This window comes from Macadamia integrifolia, chromosome 6 (assembly GCF_013358625.1).
Source record: "Macadamia integrifolia cultivar HAES 741 chromosome 6, SCU_Mint_v3, whole genome shotgun sequence".
NCBI lineage: Eukaryota > Viridiplantae > Streptophyta > Magnoliopsida > Proteales > Proteaceae > Macadamia > Macadamia integrifolia.
Window position 1 is genome coordinate 25,475,232 of NC_056562.1, and position 20,227 is coordinate 25,495,458.

Consider the following 20,227-nt stretch of genomic DNA (forward strand, 5'->3'; position numbering starts at 1 on the left):
CTAGGCTGCTTTGGGACTCCTTGGTGATATTTCCCCGATCCCATGCTAGGAAAATACTACATGTTCTTCATCATCTGATTCACTGGTAGACTCCTGATGGCTTTATAATTAGCTGGGATTTTCTCCTTTGGTGCTTCTTTGGCAATGGTTGTGCAAGTGGTGTCTATTTCAAAACCACTCAATTGCACCTCTTGGTCTTATTCTTCCCCATTTTCAATGTTGGCCAAAGTGTTAACCACTTCAGGATCTCCAACCACTACAACCACCTTCCCCTCATAAATGAACTTCATTTTTTTATGGAGACTAGAGGACACTGCCTTCACAGGATGCAACCAAGGCCTTCCTAAGAGCATGTTAAAAGTTGTCGGTATATTAATGACTTGGAAATCAACATCAAACTTCACCGGCCCAATCTTTACAGCAAGGGTAATGATGCCAAGGATCTTTCTCTTAGTATTATTGTATGCCCTTATGGTTTTGGTGGTTGGCCTCATTTCTTTCAAGTTGACACCGATACTCTTTACTGATCTCAATTGCAGCACATTCAAAGTGGACCTATTGTCTGTAAGAACCTGGGAACTACTTTGTCAAGGCATTCAACTGTAATGTGTAGAGTCCAATTGTGTTGGGTTTCCCTAGGAAGCTCAGAATCCGACATCATCAGGGATTGCATCGTATATATTGCTCCTACTATATGTGTGAGGTGTGTCGGATTTATCTCGATCGGCACTTGCACATTAGCAAGAGACCTCAAGACTACTTCACAGTGCGCAAGGGATGCCATCAACAATCCCCAAATGGAGATATTTTCCTGGGATTTCTTGAGTTAAGTCTAGACTGGGTTCTCTGGCCCTTTCTTTACGCTGCTAGTTCTGGCTTCATTAGCCTTGACTGCTCTACTACTAGAGCCTTGCCTTTGTAGTCTTTTCCACTTCTAGTTTCCATCACGTTGATTGGTTTTTTCACAATAATCTTGGTGGGAGAACTATCTTCATCATCACCGTTGGTTAGGGTGATTATCCCCACCATAGAATCATTTTCTTCCTCTGATTCTCCTTCCTTGCTTGGGGTGGAAAGTCGAGGACCTCCACCAATATCTACCACCCTAGCTCGTAGCTTCTTAACTGCATTAGAAAGCTATTGGAATGCACCATCTACTGCCTCTGTGATTATGTCATCTGGTCCTATTTCCTCCAGATCATCCAATTGCTCCCGATAGTAAAAATCACTAACAGTTACTTCCCCTAAGATTTTATCAATTTCTTCTACCCTTTCTTGCATTCTCAATGTGTTGGAATACACTTCACATAGTTTTTCTTCCAACTCAAATGTGGAGTATTGTTCATCTATATAAACTTGCGTCGTCTTTCCATAGTCCTCCTCATTCTCTGAATCTGATGTAGAATCATCTCCCTCCATGCATAGGGAAGGGTAAATGCCGCTAGTTGGATCAGCTATTAGGTCATCATTGCCAATGGTGAAGACTGAGAAATATGTCCCATGTTCTAGTGAGTAATATTTTGACTCATCATCATAATCATTGTACCAAGGGCCTTGGTAGTCATCCTAGTCTGGATACTCATCATCCTCTCGAGAATCAGAGTCATCTCCATCATTCTCACCTTCATTTTTGTCCTCATCATTATCGTTATCATCCTCTTCTTTGCTGATTTCGCTCCCACTTGATTCTTTATCAGATTCCTCAGGGGCATCAAATTCTTCAGCATCCAAACACTCATAGTATTCAGAGCGTACAGATCGTAAGATTTCCATAGGGTTTGTCCTATCATTACTGGATGGAAGATGGACCAGTCCTGACTCATCATCCTCTTTGTCACTCTCTATATGGATTAAGGAAATGTATTATTTGATCTGCTCCCCTATAGCCAATGTGGTTACTGCTCTGAGAAGATCAGTTGTAATCTCTTTAATTACCTCAGAATTGTATTCTGAAGTTACAACAGGCTGAATTAGACAAGTGGGATCACTCTCCTATTCTTCCCCCAATGCATTTACTGACCCTGTTGATGAAGTCATTTTTGGGGAATCTGGTAGTGCAAGCATATACTTCCAATCATACTCATCTGTCTATCCTTCATTTGGGTTATACACCGAACCTTGAGAATGGGATTGGTATGAGGGTGATGAGGGATATGAAGTGGGATGGTATGAAGAAGATGTAATGTGAGAGGTAGGATATGAAGATTGGGGGTGATAGGATGAAGAGGTTCCTCCACTTTGATGGTGGGGGAAAGGTTGATGATATGGCAGAGGTTAATAATATGGTGAAGACTGATAATGTGGCGGAGGTTTGTAATGAGGTGCGGTGGATTCTTCTGATGAGGAGGGATGGACAGGGGGCACTTGATCTTCTGACTCTTCCTCTGATGATTCTCTTCTTCTGGAGGTTCTTATGACTCCAGCCCTTTGACTCATGATTTTCCTATAAGCGTGGGCATTCATATGATTCTTCCGAGCTCTAGGTACAATGAGTTGATTAGGGTCACTCTCTGTAGTTTCTTCATCCAAATTGTTCACATGATCAGGAAGTGGATTTGTATTTACATTGGGAGGCTCTTCGATCTTGACCTCAATGGTTCCATTGTCTACCAAGTCCTGACTTGTATGCTGTAAACACAAACATCTTTCAATATTGTGCCCCTTCTAAGTGTGGTAGGCACAATACTCATGATCCCTATACCAAGCTGGAGGAGGGTTGCTGATCACTCTTGGAGCCACTATCCCTAGCACTCCTAACTTCTTTAACTTCTCATATATGGCCGTTATGGTCATTCCCATATCAAAAAACTGCCTTCTTGGACGAGGAGCCTTTTGGGCAGGTGCATCAGCTTGTATTATGAAGGGCTGTGAAGAAGTGGCTGGTGAGACTGACTACAGAACTGCACTTACCATATTAGTTTCTGGACCCTTTCCCCGTCTGACTCGGGTGTTCTTCCTAGCATCTTGGGTCCTTGATACAGGGCCCCTCTTAGAATTCTGTTCTCCACCTGTGTGCCGGTGGCTATCAATGCATCAAAAGTTTGTAAATGCTGATAGTAAAGAACATCATAATAGGGTTTTGACAAGTTCTCTATTAACATCTCTACCTACTCTGCTTCTGAAGGCCACTCTGCCATCTTGGTGGCCTTGTCTCTGAATCTCATCAAGAAGGCAGTGAATCCTTCTTTAGACTGCTGCCTCAACGTCTCAAGCTCCCGACGTTTCACATCCACCTCAGTATTGTAGGAGTATTGTTTGGTGAAGGCCTTCACCACCGTTGCCCAATTCTGAGTTTGTGATGACTCCAACTGTGCCAGCCACCTCAATACTGGTCCCGATAGGGTTAACATGAAGGCTTGCCCCATCTGGTTATCTACAAGTTGCCACAACTTGGCGATGCTGAGGAAGACCTTGAGATGAGCCTTGGGGTCTCTCGATCCATCAAACCTATCAGTCTGCCACTCGAATTTTTTTGGAATTCTTGCTCCAGAGAAGAAACTCAATTCCTCAGAATCCACTGCTTGGCCTTCTGAGCCTTTTCTTGCTCGAATCATGTTCTCCAACATCTCTAACTGCTCTTTGTGCTTCCTTTCTTTCTCCATCTTCGGAGGCTCAAAGCTAACGTGTGCTGTAAATTTCTCTTCTTCATCTTCGATCACTACCCTTGGAGGAGGGACCCTAGAATAGGCCCCTCATTTACCATTCAACCGGGTAGGTGAAGATCCTCTCCGATCGGTTGGTCGAATATGCTCCGGTTCTCCTGAGTCTACTCGAGAAGAATTCCCATGATGACTTGTAGCTCCATTCTAGTCTACATCTCCTGTCGTCGGTGTTGGCTCATTCCTGGGATCAGCTCTGGGAGGGTTATGAAGTGAATGCAATATCTGAGCTATCCCTCTTTTGACTTTAGCCATCTCTGTCTGTAAGGTCTCCACGGGATAGACCCAGGCCTATTCAGGTGTTTCCATGTTGGGTGGATCCATGCTTACTAGGTGTTTGAGATTTAAAATGTAACCGCAAGCGTACGAATCAGTGTAGCTACGGGTCGACCACAGGGAGAGCAGCCACCTTATTTTTTATTTCTTTTAATAATGCGAAAGTGAACTGATTAATGGTTGTGATCTAATTCTAATTACCGTCCTAAAAATAACGTCCTAACCATTCGTCATCTAAGAATTTAAAGACGCAAGCCACACAATTAAAATTAAATAAATAAATAACTAAAAATAAACAACCCACGCAATTAAAAAAAAATAATAATAAAGGAAAAAAATGCTGAAATAAAAATAAAGTAAAAGAAAGGGGATAAAGCTAGAGAGAGACTCACAAGCAGGTTTCTCTACTTAGCCCGAGGGATGCATCATAATATGAGCTTCCCTACTTGACCAGAGAGTTACTCTTACAAGGGTTTCTCTACTTGGCTTTAGGGAAAGGGAGACAATTAAAATAAAAGCAATAAATTGATGGTTCTATGGCTAGGAGGGGCAAAGCCAACACATACACTAGCCATGAACCTTGGGGGAAAGGGATAGCAATAATGTAACGACTGAAAATAAAAATCCTAAATTAAGAAAGAAAGGGTAGTCAGAAGAAGGAATGAGAGGGGGGAGAGAAGACTACTGAAGGAGCCTACTTACTTGAATCAATGCTTGAACTTGAAAAAAAAATTGCTCCACGGCTCATGATCTTGTCACCTAGATCTAAGCCTAGAACTATAACTTAAAAAATTACAACTCAATTGCATAAATCATAAACATAAAAGGCTGAATAAAAATAAAAGAGTGCTTGCATTAATTGAAATAAAAAAAACTATTACAAAAGTGATTAAAGCAAAAATAGAGAAGAACTAAAACCAAAGAGTGAGAGAGGGAGATAGAGAGCAACTAAAAAAAAACTAGAAGAAGAATGAATTGTGTCTCCTCCTCTTACATGAGTTGTATTTATAGGGAATGGAGAGGTAGGGTAACAATTTTCTCTTTCCTAAAAGAGAGAAACCCACAATTGATTGTGAGATCTTTTGAGTCCAAAAGTGCTAAGATGGAGGAGAGAGAAGAGAAATAAATTTTGAGAAATTTCCTAAAATTTTTTGCTTATTTTCTTTCCTTTTTTTTTTCTAATTTTTTTTTCTTCTTTTTTTTCTCTCTCCTAGGGACGATTTTTTTTTCTTCCTTTGTGTGATTTGGACAATCTTTGGTGATGATGTGGAGGAGAGAGAAGATTTGGACAATTTTTGGTTCTCCCATTTTTTTTCTCTTTCCTTTTTTTTTTCTTCTCTTCTTGCTTCCACGATTTTGCTTTCTTTTTTTTTCTTTTTTTCTTCTCCACCCTTCCACGATTTTGCTTGCTTCTAAAGCAGGAAATCTTCAACAAAATCTTCTAAAAAAAACAACCATAAGATTCGAACTTGAGACCTCTTGGTGAGCAAGGGAATTTTGTACACCATAGCTCACCAACTAAGCTAGGTAGTTGTTGTTACCAAAAACAAATCTTTAATCACTTAAGGATGTGGTCCATCGATCCTTGTTGGCATTTGGAGTATTCCTTGTACCTCTGGGACAATTGCAAACGGGCTGGTTCTGCATCTCGGTTCAGTTCTGATCCATTATTCTTTTTCTGACCCGAAAAAGAATAATCATTTGTACGGGTGACCAAACGAATGTGTACTTTTAATTGAACACGTCCATCTTGCTCAGAATTTCGTCCTCTTCGCAACCATGGAAAGAAATAGGACCTCTTTACGTGTAAAATTGAAGATATAGCTCCCGATAGTCCTTAAGGCCTTGAAAATATAAAACCTGTAAAAAGAGAGTAAAACCCAAGGTAGCTCCATTCTAAATATGTAAAATGCATGTTTTACTACCCTAGATTTCACACATAAATGTGCTCATCAGAATTCCCCCACACTTAGACTTTGCTAGTCCTCGAGCAAAACAAAAAGAAAAAGAAAAAGAATAAAGATAAAAAAACCTAACTCACTTTCGTAGGAATCACGGTTGCACTTAGCATGTGCAACAAGCCTTTAAACCCCTAGGTCACCCCTAGTGGACGAGTTGTGTCTCGTGGGTGTTTGCAGTGAATATACACCCAAAATTCAGAATAAACAAGTCCCAACTTTGGCTAAAGGTAAAGCTCATACCGATCCGGAGCAAAGATAATTTCTCTTACAAGGGACCCCCACACTTGAACTTTTATTACCTTTTATCAATTCCAGGCACTAGCATATTTCTTAATTTGGAACTCACCTCGTCTCTTCCAAAACATCCTTATCTTAAGGCAAAACCACTTGTGAAGAAATAGGGAACCAATGACTAAGGCGTTGGAGTGTTTTTGACCAAACATGTTACCAAGCAATAATGACATTTGCACATTTTTTTTCTCTTTTTTTTTTCTGCTTAATAAACTCTATTCTACTCCACTACTTTTGGCCTGAATGACATGGTGGAGCAAACACCAGACACCCAAGTTACTATGTAGCTTCGCTTTTTGCATATGTCCACAAAGGCAGTGATGCTAGAGTTACTTCAGAAGTTTCCTCCCAAGGAATTTCGATCAAGACACCACGCTTCCTGAGGCGCAATGCCCTGTCTAGTTCCAAGGGAATCAACTCTTATTCTTCTTTATACCACATTTCACATTTCATTTAAAATTGTGCATTTGTCAACCCATGCCAAATTAAAAAGAAGGTCTCAACTCCAAATCAAAAGTACAAGGAACCCACAGACTTACATATGGTCCATCACCATAAAACAGGGGTCTCTTATTTTTCAAAAGAAAGTCCCATCTCAAGACACATGCTTGTTTCTTTCTTCTCAACAGGGTTTTTATACGTTCAAAATGGGTACCTTAATCAAAAATTTTATTTTCATACATCAAGCAACCGAATGGTATGATCATTAGCCAAAAGCCAAAGTAGGACTTCATCCTTAGCAAGCTCAAAAATAAAAAGAAAAACAAACAAAACAAAGTAAAAAAAAACAAAAACTGGTTTCCCTCCCCCACACTTAAGTCATGCAATGTCCTCAATGCATGGAAAAAATTAAAAGCAAAGACAATGCAAGGGGGTCATACCTGAATAACAGTTAGTCATCAGTGTAAAGAGGTTCATGGAGATCCATGACCTCTTCACTACTAGTAGTGGGAAACTCGAGGAACGGTTTCAAACGCTGACCATTAACCTTCGAAATTACCCCTGTTCCTGGATTCAAAATCTCCACAGCCCCATGGGGATATACATTATGAACAATAAATGGGCCATCCCATCGGGATCTAAGTTTACCAGGAAAAAGATGCAATCGAGAGTTGTACAATAAGACCTTATCACCAATTGCAAAAGATTTACGCAGAATGTGTTTATCATGGAAAGCTTTGGTCTTTTCCTTGTAAATTCTAGAACTTTCATAGGCTTCATTCCTAAGTTCCTCCAACTCAGATAGTTGGAGCCTACGATGAATTCCCGCATCAGACAAATCAAAGTTAAGCTTCTTAATGGCCCAAAAGGCCTTATGCTCCAACTCAACTGGTAAGTGACAAGCTTTCCCATACACCAAACGGTAGGGAGACTGACCAAGGTCGGTCTTGAATGCAGTCCGATGGGCCCACAAGGCATCAATGAGCCTAAGGGACCAATCCTTACGGTTGGGATTAACAGTTTTCTCCAAGATTTGTTTGATCTGCCTATTAGACACCTCCACTTGGCCACTAGTTTGGGGGTGATAAGGGGTAGATAACTTATGGGTGATCCCATACTTTTTCATTAAGGCCTCAAAAGGCCGATTACAAAAATGAGTACCCCTATCACTAATTATTGCACGTGGTGCACCAAAGCGGGAAAAAATGTTCTCTTTGAGAAACTGGACCACCACTTTGTGGTCATTAGTTTTACAAGGTATGGCCTCTATCCATTTAGAAACATAATCAACGGCCAAAAGTATGTACAAATTCCCAAAAGAATTAGGGAATGGTCCCATAAAATCGATGCCCCATACATCAAAGATCTCAACTACCAAAATAGGGTTGAGGGGCATCATGTTCCTTTTATTGATACGGCCAAAAGACTGGCAGGCAGGGCAAGCCTTGCAAAAATCAAAAGCATCTCTAAAAAGAGTGGGCCAATAAAATCCGCATTGGAGAACCTTTGCGGCAGTCTTCTTAGGTCCAAAGTGTCCACCACATGCATGATCATGACAAAAAGAGAGAATAGAATGTTGCTCATGATCAGGAACACATCGTCGGATAATCTGATCCGGACATATCTTAAACAAATAAGGATCATCCCAGAAAAAGTGTTTAACTTGGGAATGAAACCTATACTTATCTTGAGTGGACCAGTGATCCGGAGTCACACCTGAAACTAAGAAGTTGACAATGTCAGCAAACCATGGTTCACTAGACATTGCAAATAATTGTTCATCTGGAAAGTTCTCGTTGACTGGAGAATCAACAGTCAAGGAATTGGGAAGCCGGGATAAATGGTCTGCAACTAGGTTTTCAACTCCTTTCTTATCCCTAATTTCTAAATCAAACTCTTGCAAAAGTAAAACCCACCTAATGAGACGGGCTTTGGCATCCTTCTTCTGAACTAGGTATCTGAGGGCAGAATGATCAGTATACACCACCACATGTGAGCCAACTAAATAAGACCGAAACTTTTCTAATGCAAACACAACAGCTAAAAATTCTTTTTCAGTGGTTGTATAATTGAGTTGTGCATCATTTAAGGTCCTACTAGCATAGTAAATGACAGTGGGCAACTTATTAATCCTTTGACCTAAAACTGCTCCTATGGCAAAATCCGAAGCATCACACATCAGTTCAAAAGGTTCAGTCCAAACAGGTGGTTGAACAATGGGTGCATTGGTCAACTCCTTCTTAAGTTGCTTGAAGGATTCTAGGCACTCTTTGGAAAACTCAAAAGTCTGATCTTTGACAAGTAATGAGGTGAGAGGTCGGGCTAACTGACTAAAGTTCTTAATAAACCTTCTGTAGAAGCCTGCATGCCCTAGAAAAGACCGAACATCCTTAACAGATTGAGGAGGTGGTAAATTATCAATTAAATCCACTTTGGCTCTATCTACCTTAATTCCCTCCTTGGATATTACATGGCCTAAAACAATACCAGATTTAACCATAAAATGGCATTTCTCCCAATTCAAAACCAAATTCTTAGATATGCACCTTTTCAAAACTAGGGAAAGATGATGAAGACATTCAGAATAGGAATTCCCATGAATTGAAAAGTCATCCATAAATACTTCTAAGAATTTTTCGACCATGTCAGAAAAAATGCTCATCATGCATCGTTGGAACGTAGCAGGGGCATTGCAAAGCCCAAAGGGCATACGCCTGTAAGCAAATGTTCCATATGGGCATGTAAAAGTGGTCTTATGTTGGTCCTCTAAAGCAATTGGGATTTGGTTATAGCCAGAATATCCATCAAGAAAGCAATAGTATTCATGTCCAGCTAACCTCTCTAACATCTGGTCAATGAATGGCAATGGGAAGTGGTCCTTCCAGGTTGCCGCATTTAACTTCCTGTAGTCAATGCACACACGCCATCCTGTTTGGACACGGGTAGGGATCAACTCATTATTGGCATTAGGAACTACAGTCACACCAGACTTCTTAGGCACTACGTGAACTGGGCTTACCCATTGGCTGTCAGAAATAGGATAAATTATTCCATGATCCAAGCACTTTAGGATCTCTTTCTTAATAGCTTCCATCATCACTGGGTTAGCTCTTCTTTGGGGTTCCGTGGATGGTTTGGAATCCTCCATAAGATGTATATGATGTTGCACAATGGAAGGGCTTATACCCTTGATATCAGCCATGGTCCAACCTAGGGCTTCCTTATTATCTTTTAACACTTTAAGTAACTCCTCTTCCTGGCTAGAAGTCAAATTTGAAGAAATTATTACAGGAAGAGTCTGGTCAGGCCCTAGGAAAGCATATCTCAAATTAGATGGCAACTCCTTAAGATCTAGCTTAGGGGGCTCAACTATGGAAGGTTTGGGAATGGAATTGGAAAGGGGTCCTAAGGGCTCCACAAGTGTGTGAAGACTCAAGACTTCAGAAAAGAAATTTTCACTATCATCATCCAACTCATCCATACACTCTTGGAATTCTGAATCAAAATCAATATCAAAGTTGGTAACTAAATCATCAGAAAAATCCAGAAAATCCTCAAGCATATTGATCTCTTCTTCCATATGTGGTTGCTTGCCAATCCTAAACATGTTAAACTCAACAGTTTGGTTACCAAAAGATAATCTTAGGAAACCATTCCGGCAATTGATTAATGCATTACTGGTAGCCAAGAATGGTCTTCCTAGAATTATTGGGATCTCATCCTTGGTTGAGAAGGGCTTAGTATCTAACACAATGAAATCAACAGGGAAAATAAATTCCCCCACCTTTAGTAAGACATCCTCAACCATCCCTTTAGGAATCTTAACAGACCTATCTGCCAACTGAAGAGTAGTTCCAGTGGCTTTCAATTCTCCCAATCCTAGTTGCTTGTACACATGGTAAGGTAAAAGATTCACACTTGCGCCAAGGTCAAGTAAGGCATGCTCAATATAGGTGTTGCCTATGACACAAGATATGGTAGGGCTCCCTGGATCCTTATACTTGGCTGCTATAGGCTGAGTAATTATGGAACTAATGTTACCTGCCAAGAACGCCTTTTTGGGCACACTAGTGATACGTTTGTTAGTACACAAATCTTTCAGTACCTTTGCATAGGCGGGGATCTGGGATATGGCATCCAAAAGAGGGATGTTTACTTCTACCTTTTTGAAGACTTCTAAAATTTTATCCATGGAAGCAGTCTTCTTTTTGTTTACCAAGCGATTAGGAAATGGGACAGGATGAACATAAGGACTGTTAGGGATTTGCCCCTGTTCAGAAGAATCATTTTTGGTTTCCTCAACCAAATCATCTTTAGTTTCAGAAAAATCTTTAGGTTCATCAGACGAACCTGGAACAAGAGGCACATTTGTGTCCTCAACTGAAGAAGAGTTAACAGGAGTAATAGATGGGGAAGATTTAGGAACGCTCTGTAGGTACTCTCTACCACTCCTAAGGGCATAAACAACATTACATTGGTTAGAGGGCCCTTGTTGAGTCTGACCTTGTACTATATTCAGTGGTGCATTAGTTGGTCCTTGTGAACTAACAGGCTGATGATGCCTAGGGTTAGGCTCTGGTTGACTGGGTAAAGTTCCCTTCTCCCTCTCACGCATAATTGAGACAACTTGGGTAAGTTCTCTCGTAAGATTTTGATGGCTTGTCATGAGGAGGGCCATATTTTTTTCCAAGTCACTTATTCTACTTGCCTCTCCAGTGTTGGTAAACCCAGGGGGTTGCTGATAAGATGATAGAAGAGGGGCCCTAGGAAAACTCGCCTGAGGTCCTACATTTGACCTAGGAAAAGTATTTTGAGAAAAAGATTGTTGTGCAAAGGGAGGCCTTTGGGGTCCAGGTTGACCTTGATTATAGAAATTGGAAGGTCCTGCTTGGTTGCCCTGATTCCAAGAGAAATTTGGGTGATTTCTCCATCCTGGATTGTATGTGTTACTATATGGATTATTCTGGTATAAGGCATTAACACTATCATTAGAAGTGCCCCCAGAGGTGTTAGGGCATTCTTCTATGACATGTCCAGGGGACTGGCACCAAGCACAAATCTTAACTAAATTGACTGATGATGGCTCTCTAGGAACAATAGCCTCAATCCTCTTGATTAGGCTATCCAAATGGGCTTCCTTGGCTACTATCCCATCCACAAAATATCCTTTTCCTCCTATGGTTCTTTCACTCTCTTGGGTTGATTCCCACTCACGGGTTTTGTCAGCTAAGTCAAGTAAAAATTCCCATGCTTTTCCTTCATCTGTAAAGGATGTGAATCCCTCAGGGCACATAGACTCTATCATTTGTTTAGTTGGGTAATCAATACCCTCATAAATTATTTGACATAAATGCCATAGGTCTAGGCCATGGTGAGGGCATTCTTGGAGTAGATCCTTGAATCTCTCCATAAGTTTGGAAAATGACTCACTAGGCTTTTGCCTAAACTGAAGGATATCACTTCTAAGCTTATTGGTCTTGTGAGTTGGGAAAAACTTCTTAAGGAAGACAACTGTGAACTGTTCCCATGAGGTTATGGAATTTGTGGGTAATCCATACAACCACTTCTTAGCTTGGTCTTTCAATGCAAAAGTGATAAACCTAAGCTTAACAGCATCATCAGAAAGCTGTTGGATCTTAATTAGAACACATACCTCTTCAAATTCCCTTAGAAATAGGTATGCATCCTCAGAGGTCAACCCATGGAAGTGGGGCAACATAGTGATGTATTGAGATTTGAGTTCAAAATTATTGCCCTGGGCTTGTGGTAGAACTATACAGGAAGGTTGGGCTGTTCTAGCAGGGTAGAACCTATCTTTCAGAGATTTAGGTGAAGGGTTTTGCTGTTGGTCTCCCATATTGAAGGGTTTTAAAGAGAGCAAACGTATAGGGTCACTACTTGTTGGATCTCTTCTTTCTAACCGATTCTTAGTATTACGTACCCACTTAACACTCATGCAACAGAAAAACTACCCACAACTAAAGTAAGACAAGCACAAAAGAATGGATAGCAAAACTTTTTTTTTTTATTATTTTTTTGATTTTTTTTTATTTTTTATTTTTTATTTTTTTGCTTTTTGGGAGCTTACCGGCAGGGATCCGGGGTTGCTCAGGTCAATTCCTGAGGTACTGCTACAGGGCGAAACCTGTCTTTATCATACTGTGAGGCATGGCGACCTCCACTGATACAACTATTATTGCAAGTTGTTCTTCTCAGGAATTCAATAAAAAAAAGAAAAATATAAAACAAAGCAAACAAAGCACTCCGATTTACCAAAAGAAAGTGAAAAATAACATGGAACTGTCTCCCCGGCAACGGCGCCAAAAACTTGTTTGAGATTTAAAATGTAACCGCAAGCGTACGGATCAGTGTAGCTACGGGTCGAACACAGGGAGAGCAGCCACCTTATTTTTTATTTCTTTTAATAATGCGAAAGTGAACTGATTAATGGTTGTGATCTAATTCTAATTACCGTCCTAAAAATAACGTCCTAACCATTCGTCATCTAAGAATTTAAAGACGCAAGCCACACAATTAAAATTAAATAAATAAATAACTAAAAATAAACAACCCACGCAATTAAAAAAAAATAATAAATAAAGGAAAAAAAATGCTGAAATAAAAATAAAGTAAAAGAAAGGGGATAAAGCTAGAGAGAGACTCACAAGTAGGTTTCTCTACTTAGCCCGAGGGATGCATCATAATATGAGCTTCCCTACTTGACCAGAGAGTCACTCTTACAAGGGTTTCTCTACTTGGCTTTAGGGAAAGGGAGACAATTAAAATAAAAGCAATAAATTGATGGTTCTATGGCCAGGAGGGGCAAAGCCAACACATACACTAGCCATGAACCTTGGGGGAGAGGGATAGCAATAATGTAACGACTGAAAATAAAAATCCTAAATTAAGAAAGAAAGGGTAGTCAGAAGAAGGAATGAGAGGGGGGAGAGAAGACTACTGAAGGAGCCTACTTACTTGAATCAATGCTTGAACTTGAAAAAAAAATTGCTCCATAGCTCATGATCTTGTCACCTAGATCTAAGCCTAGAACTATAACTTAAAAAATTACAACTCAATTGCATAAATCATAAACATAAAAAGAACTGAATAAAAATAAAAGAGTACTTGCATTAATTGAAATAAAAAAAAACTATTACAAAAGTGATTAAAGCAAAAATAGAGAAGAACTAAAACCAAAGAGTGAGAGAGGGAGATAGAGAGCAACTAAAAAAAAACTAGAAGAAGAATGAATTGTCTCTCCTCCTCTTACATGAGTTGTATTTATAGGGAATGGAGAGGTAGGGTAACAATTTTCTCTTTCCTAAAAGAGAGAAACCCACAATTGATTGTGAGATCTTTTGAGTCCAAAAGTGCTAAGATGGAGGAGAGAGAAGAGAGAAATAAATTTTGAGAAATTTCCTAAAATTTTTTTCTTATTTTCTTTCCTTTTTCTTCTAATTTATTTTTCTTCTTTTTTTTTCTCTCTCCTAGGGACGACTTTTTTTTTCTTCCTTTGTGTGATTTGGACAATCTTTGGTGATGATGTGGAGGAGAGAGAAGATTTGGACAATTTTTGGTTCTCCCATTTTTTTTCTCTTTCCTTTTTTTTTTCTTCTCTTCTTGCTTCCACGATTTTGCTTTCTTTTTTTTTCTTTTTTTCTTCTGCACCCTTCCACGATTTTGCTTGCTTCTAAAGCAGAAAATCTTCAACAAAATCTTCTAAAAAAAACAACCATAAGATTCGAACTTGAGACCTCTTGGTGAGCAAGAGAATTTTGTACACCATAGCTCACCAACTAAGCTAGGTAGTTGTTGTTACCAAAAACAAATCTTTAATCACTTGAGGATGTGGTCCATCGATCCTTGTTGGCATTTGGAGTATTCCTTGTACCTCTGGGGCAATTGCAAACGGGCTGGTTCTGCATATCGGTTCAGTTCTGATCCATTATTCTTTTTCTGACCCGAAAAAGAATAATCATTTGTACGGGTGACCAAACGAATGTGTACTTTTAATTGAACACGTCCATCTTGCTCAGAATTTTGTCCTCTTCGCAACCATGGAAAGAAATAGGACCTCTTTACATGTAAAATTGAAGATATGGCTCCCGATAGTCCTTAAGGCCTTGAAAATATAAAACCTGCAAAAAGAGAGTAAAACCCAAGGTAGCTCCATTCTAAATATGTAAAATGTATGTTTTACTACCCTAGATTTCACACATAAATGTGCTCATCAGAGCCCCTTTTCTCTAAGGGGATTAGTTGGTGTTTAGGTATAGATGGATCCAAATTCTATCAAGCAAGTTAGGAAGGATTAGGATGATGTCCAACACTCATGGAAACCTCCATTAGAACACACTGTCCTTTTAGATGTTTTGCCCATGAACTTCTTTCTTGGATAGGTGGGCCAGAGGAGAGTTGAACTCTTGACCGCTTTATCGTGAAGAGTTGGTATTTTCCAACTGAGGTACCACCTTGGGGTGTCGTTGCCCCTGAACTTGCAGCAAAGCTTGTTGAAGATCTTTCTTCCCTTATATCTGTCAATTAGCACAGCTTCTGTGTATACTGGATGGATAGTGATAGTAAACACTCTGTTTTGTAGAGTTTGATATCCCACACTAGTAAGTTGTAACACATCTTTTTCTAGCCTCTATAAATGTGGTTGTGCTTTTGCTGACATCCTCTAGAGTCTATAAAAGAATGAAAACCTAACTTCTGAATTTCTTGTTTACCCACACATTAATCTTTGCCTGAAACCAAATTTGCCATCACTGTATCCTCAGGGGTGTTACTTAAAATAACTGAATAACTAGTTGAAAAGCACTTAAAGTTTCTGTAGCTTAAAAAAAATGGGGTACCTAGAGTTGAGGCTCCCGCTATTGCAGGGTCTAGGAAGGGACATATGTATAAGGCCTTACCCCCACTTTTTATGGAGAGGTTGTTGTTTCCTTCTTCAAACCAACGACTAAGATTGCGTTCAATTTTTGGATTGGATTTCTTAAGGAATTCGCAATAATTTGGATTTTCAAGCACCATATGAAAGTCAATATAACTGGGTATCGTCCGTTTTTAAGACTGTTTCTGATGAGTTATAGCTGAAAAAGGATCACTGTTGACATTCCAGAGATGCACAATGATAGAAGGAGGTATAAACTTAGAATAGTTAGGCCTGAAGAGAGTTGAACTCATGACCTCTTAATTTTAAGGCGTTAGATTCAAATTTTGAGAAACCCTCCAACAAATTCAAATTTTGAGACACCCTCCAACACCTGCAAATAAAACCCTTACCCTTCCTCTGACACTGTTTCGACTCTTCACCCCATCTTTGCCATAGTGTTTCCCAAGATTTAAGTGTAAAAACTTCTGTTCTTTGTGGAATAAACATCATTCCTCCGAAAAGAATTGTGTAATGAGTCTAGGTTTTTGTTGATTGAGAGGATCAAGGTTCTAAAAAAATGGAATTGAGGATCGATTTGGTCAATGCCAATTTCAATTTGAGTTAGATGGATGGAATCAGCTAGAATCAGTCAGATCTATCACAACTGATTTTGATCCAAATTGACCTATTCAATTGATCCAATTCTGATTCTTGAAACCTTGCTGAGAATGGCAAAAAAACAGTTGACATAAGATCATTGGTGTTGAAATACTTTCTCAAACTTGGGGAAGACAATAAGGGAGAGGGGGTTGCAAATAACTAGATGAATCATGGAAAGGACTTAATGTCTCTCTAACTTCAAAAAAAAAAACTCACTTGAGGCTATATTTGATTGAAGGAAAATTTAATGAAAAGAAAAGTGAAAATTTCAAACTTTAAAAATAAACTTTAGTAATTATCACGCAATTGTATAAATTATTTAATATATATATATATACTAGTAAAGATACACGTGCAAATGCACGTGTGGCCAAGAGAGAGAGAGAGAATTGTGAAAGATTTACTTCCTAGTGTGATGAAGGAAATATATGACAATAGTAGTTAAATAATAGGTACATACGTCAAAAGATTGAATTAATTCGAAGACCATATTAGCAAAACAACTTGGCTGGTGTTAAAGATGATATACCTGATGAAAAACCCTAACAATAAAAATGAAACTTCCAATTTCAAAAGCCTTGGGCAGCACATGTACCAACATATTATGAATCATTTGGATATGCTAAGAAGTCAAGCTATGAGCAAGTTACCTCTAGCTTGAGGTCACAGTGAATCATACCTTGGAGAGGACAAAAATGAAACAACACTTGAAATCTGAATCATGACACCCTTATCGTCTTCCTCTTTGAGGCAAGAACCAATCAAGCACCAAGCCTGATGACCATTCCTCAAATCAAATTTGCAATCTCATTTTAAGCTCAAGAAATTGGAAGTCCTACTTGAAGAGGAACTCAAAAGTGTTGAAGTGACAAGTACCATGAAAGTAAGGACTCTAAAAGTGTTATAGTGACAAGTACCATGAGAGTAAGGAATGCAAACCCATGAAGGATCATCATGTCTACCATGGGATATCAATTTAGATTTATAAAAGAACAAGTATGATTACGAAATCAAAACAAAAGATTAAAAGAATATGCCCTAAGCAACAAGACATTAAGAAAACTTTAAACAATAAACTAAAAACTAAGGCACCGTTTGACAGCGTTTCTGTCGTTTCTTTGTTAAAAAATAGCATAAACGAATTTTCACATTTCTGGGAATAGAAACGGATTTTTGGGTATTTGATAAACCTGTTTCTTAGATCAATTTGTGCACACATTGTTGTTTGATAACATGCTCCTCACTTTTGAGCTTCAAAGATTCCATTACTTTTGAGCTTGAGAAGAGTCACTCTTCTCACTTATGGGCTTTTTTGTCGGGCACAAATCCACAATTTGTTGCCTTCACTTGTTTTTATACTTGTTTCGTCACAGCCGTTTCTTGTAACATAAATTTTTATAAATTCCTATTTATGTTTCTAAAAATGAGTGAAACGAAACAAGATTATCAAATGCTTTTTACCCCGTTTCTCTGTTTCTAGGAAGAGAAAAACACAAAAACACGTTTTTAGGAACGTTGTCAAACGGTGCCATTATGCTGTCATGAGAGTAAAATAAATATTACATTGTAAACAAGTTAGTTGGAAGGCATGATTGATAAACAAATATCATTTCTAAGGATCTCTGATAATATGCACCATTTCTACAAGAGTTCATATACAGACATGTTAGTTAGAAAATGCAAACAGAAAATGTTAAGATACTTGAATGATTCCAGAGCTATCTAGAAGCATTCTATAAGAAAGGATGGGGTTTATAATACTTGCTAGATGCTCATTTCTTTCAGACAAACAAGCAAAAGAAGGCCATGAAATTTGTAGCCATTTCCCAAGAAATTCATTGGTGTATCATAATCTAACATGCATTAACATAACTATACAATCGATTTGAAAAGTCCATGCAACAGTTACCACAAGCAATACAAGACTACACTCTTGGAAGAACAAATCTAATTTTGTCTCTGTATCCAAAATTCTTTTTCCGACAACAATTTGGGTAGTCATCTGGCAGCCCCTTCTATGTGAAAAATCAACATCTGGTAGAAAGAAAGAAGAGCAAATAAATCTTAAGCCTAACAAACACGAGCAATGTAAGAAAGTCTACACCTCCAGGCACCATTATATCCCCGACTCACTTTCATGGTATAATATGTTCAGTTGTCAATCTAATAGTGACAGCTATATCTTGATCACTCATATGGGTTTGAATGTATGATGATTTACTCATTACCAGAACAATATATTATTGAAACAGATCGATCTTATTTTTACTTTGTAAATGATGCTGATCTTTATTATGATAGTAACAGCGGAGCTTGGTGTTCTTATGATCAGCAAACTCAGCAGTATGTCCCTTGTGGTGATCAGAATGACAAGGGATCTGGAAAGGCAGAAAATGAACCAAAGGTATCTGATGGTGCAAGTAACAGAAAGGTTGTGACATCTGCACCTGCTGCTACAATAACATCAAATGAGAAGACTGCGTCATTACCACTGTTAGTTAAAATGCGTTTAAAGCGCAGTTGCCGTTTGTAACCGTTTAAAACTCATTTTTCCGTATGCCTCTATTTACCATTTGAAATTTGTGTGTGTGTGTGTGTTTTTTTTATATTATTCTTCTTCTTGGTTTTCTTTAGATGTTCATATTTTTAAGATGAGCACAATGATACTTTCATCTATCAACTATTGGGATAAATTGACTGTAATAACAAAAAAGGAAGCGGCAACCCTTTAACAATAATCTACCGATAAGCTTTAATAGAGAAAGCTTATTCCAAAATGGCTTGAATAAACAATTATTCCCAAATGTGTTCTTCGGAAGCTGCCAACAATGTAGCCATATATTTCCAAGTAGACAATGGAATTCTTAGAGCATTTACCATGGCTTTTATGCATGTGGAATTGTGGATACATTTGTTTCAGGTAGTGTCGATGAGGGTGATCTTGTTCATGAATCATGACCATTTCCAGATTTCTTTTTTCTTTTTTGGCAAGCAAAGTGTACCCTTAGGTTGATTGAGGAAAAATCAAATCGGTTATAAATTGTATAGGTAATAATCTCTCAAATTACATGAGTATACTGGATTTTTTTTTGTTTTATTTTAATACTCGTGTTTTCGTCCATTTGACATTTCCTTTTTTTTATTATACTATTCATCGTTTTTATTTGTTTAAAACCCGTATCATACATTTTTGTTATTTTTCCAGTTCCCATTTTAACTTAACAGTGGTCATTACCAGATGCTGTCTCAGCTGCTGCAACAGCAGCTCTTGCTGCAGAGAAGAAAGAGAAGGAAAAAAAATGAAAAGAGATGAGGTTGGCATCAAAGAGCAGTATTCTTGCAAACAAGAAAAAAATGAGTAAAGTTCTGGAAGCAAAGGAATAATGAATATATTCCTTATATTCAAATAATGAACGTTTATTTATGTAAACGTTCCCATGAGATGCAGGTCTGTGTATGTTTGGTTCCATGGTTAAAGCTGTAAGGAGCTAGAGGTGATTTGAAGCAGCTTGAACCAGGATCGGGCTTGACTGATTCAAACCAGAACTTTGAAGACATAAATTACCCCTCAACCATCACCAGAATTTATCAGAGACGCTACCGAATCAACCAATTAAAAAACAGTAATTCCCAAATTTAGAACAAATTAACAAAAATACCTTCAATGGAGTCGATTCCTTCTTTGTTTTCCGCTATTCAGATATACATTTTCCTCTTAAAAGCCTTTATGATGGGAATTAGAAGAAAAAATAAATAAATAAATTTGTGCTTATTCGGAAAAAGAGTAATAACTACAACTAATAACAATATAAGATGGGGAAACATAAACAATCTTACCCTATTAGATAGATTCACCTATAAACTTCTATAGATAAAAAAATCGTGGGCAACAATCAAATCTGCCGTTCAAAAGAAAGGGTAAAAGAAAAAAAGAAGAGTGGGAGGGAGAAAGACTTTTAGGGGGAAAAAAAAAAGGAAAGAAAGAGTTTTAATTGAAAAAAGGAAAGTGGACAAAATCGTGTGAGAGTGAGAGGAGAGAAAGAGTTTCAGGAAAAAAAAAGGAA

The 20,227-nt window shown here is 38.5% G+C and overlaps 1 long non-coding RNA gene and 1 other non-coding gene across 2 annotated transcripts in view; one reads left to right on the forward strand and one right to left on the reverse strand.

Annotated features, from left to right (window-relative positions):
• Window positions 1–11,991: 11,991 nt before the first annotated feature.
• Window positions 11,992–12,098, forward strand: LOC122083016. The gene has a single exon (XR_006141543.1). It is a non-coding gene; the product is annotated as a small nucleolar RNA R71 (small nucleolar RNA).
• A 5,801-nt stretch (window positions 12,099–17,899) lies between these two features.
• Window positions 17,900–20,227, reverse strand: part of LOC122081694 — a 4,901-nt gene continuing 2,573 nt past the window's right edge. The window contains exon 2 of the long non-coding RNA XR_006141164.1: window positions 17,900–19,886. This is a non-coding gene — a long non-coding RNA (uncharacterized LOC122081694). The remainder of the gene's footprint in view (window positions 19,887–20,227) is intronic.